At 47.3% G+C, this 1,294-nt stretch overlaps 1 protein-coding gene across 6 annotated transcripts in view; it reads left to right on the forward strand.

Annotated features, from left to right (window-relative positions):
• The first annotated feature begins 492 nt into the window (after positions 1-492).
• SNAPC4 (small nuclear RNA activating complex polypeptide 4) overlaps positions 493-1,294 on the forward strand; it is a 24,713-nt gene continuing 23,911 nt past the window's right edge. For all 6 annotated transcript variants that reach the window (XR_004842441.1, XR_004842438.1, XR_004842439.1 and 3 more), the window contains exon 1: positions 493-533. The gene's annotated coding sequence lies outside the window, so the exon portion shown is untranslated. The remainder of the gene's footprint in view (positions 534-1,294) is intronic.

Genomic DNA, 1,294 nt, shown 5'->3' on the forward strand with positions numbered 1-1,294 from the left:
TGTGAGCACTAAACAGCTCTGACCTGGGTTCAGATTCTTCCCTTATAACCAGACCGTGTCCCAGCCTAGAACTCCTTTTGTTACCTAGAGTAAGGGAGGTCTTTGCGGAAATACCATTTTTTGATTTATCGACACCTTCAGTTGCTTTTTTGCAGCCTTCTGAAAACACCTCCTGTATGACCTAAGAGCCGTTTTTCCTGCTTGCTTATTTATACTGAGTACCTTTTCCTCTTGTCCATGAAAAAAAAGAAATAATGAAAGATACCTGAAAGGAAAAATGTGGAGGAAACAGCTGATGAGACATGACTGGGGGCTCTATCCCCATCTCATAATGCATTCGGAAGAAGAAGCCGTGCAACACAACCCGTATCTCTTCAGGTTATACGCTGAAAAAACATTCCTGCGTAGCTCAAACTGCCTTCTGTGTCTTAAGTGCTGCTGTGGTATAAATAATCCTTATTCTATTTCAGAAACGGGCTGTTAAAGCAGAAAACAGTGCTACAAAACTGAAACAGGAAAATGCCTTACTTCAGGTACAAAGTTCTTATTCTTAAGGCCTTGCTGCGCGTACTGGGGCTGAAAACATGCACCTTGAAATTCATCCTATAAAAAGAGTATTGAAAATTTTTAACTACGCCTTGCTTTTTCTAGCGGGTGCTGTAGAAGATGTTCTAGACCAGAAAATTTCAGTTCTATGCGCACTGTTAACTTCACCTCTGCCATGCGGGGTACTTTGCTTACTGTTACGCTGAAGCGTCGCAGGATGTTCAAATGCTGTTCGATATTTGGGACCTATGAATGCCCTAATGCAAGGGCAAGCGGGAGGGTGCCTGACAGGGAAGGGAAAGAACCTGGAGAGATATTTCAGATAGCTCAGCAGAGCCTGGCAGTGGTAGGTGGTATCATTGCTGTCAGGTAACAGCTTCCATCCCCACTGTCGGAGTTAGAATACACCACTCTGCAATCACAGAATCATAGAATTGTTTGGGTTGGAAAAGCCCTTTAAGATCATCAAGCCCAACCATTCCCCTAACCCTGCCATCCCACCACTAAACCACGCCCTTAAGCACGTCGTCTGCCCAGCTTTTAAATACTCCCAGGGATAGGGACTCGACCCCTTCCCTGGGCAGCCCCTTCCAGGGCTTGACAGCCCTTTCGGGGAAGGAATTTTTCCCAATGTCCAACCTAAACCTGCCCTGGCACAACTTGAGCCTTGTTCCATCGCCCGTTCCCTGGGAGCAGAGCCTGACCCCCCCCCCCGGGCCCCCCCCCCTGTACGGCCGTGTGAGGCACG

Source organism: Egretta garzetta, unplaced genomic scaffold (genome assembly GCF_000687185.1).
Source record: "Egretta garzetta isolate BGI_Z169 unplaced genomic scaffold, ASM68718v1 scaffold417, whole genome shotgun sequence".
NCBI lineage: Eukaryota > Metazoa > Chordata > Aves > Pelecaniformes > Ardeidae > Egretta > Egretta garzetta.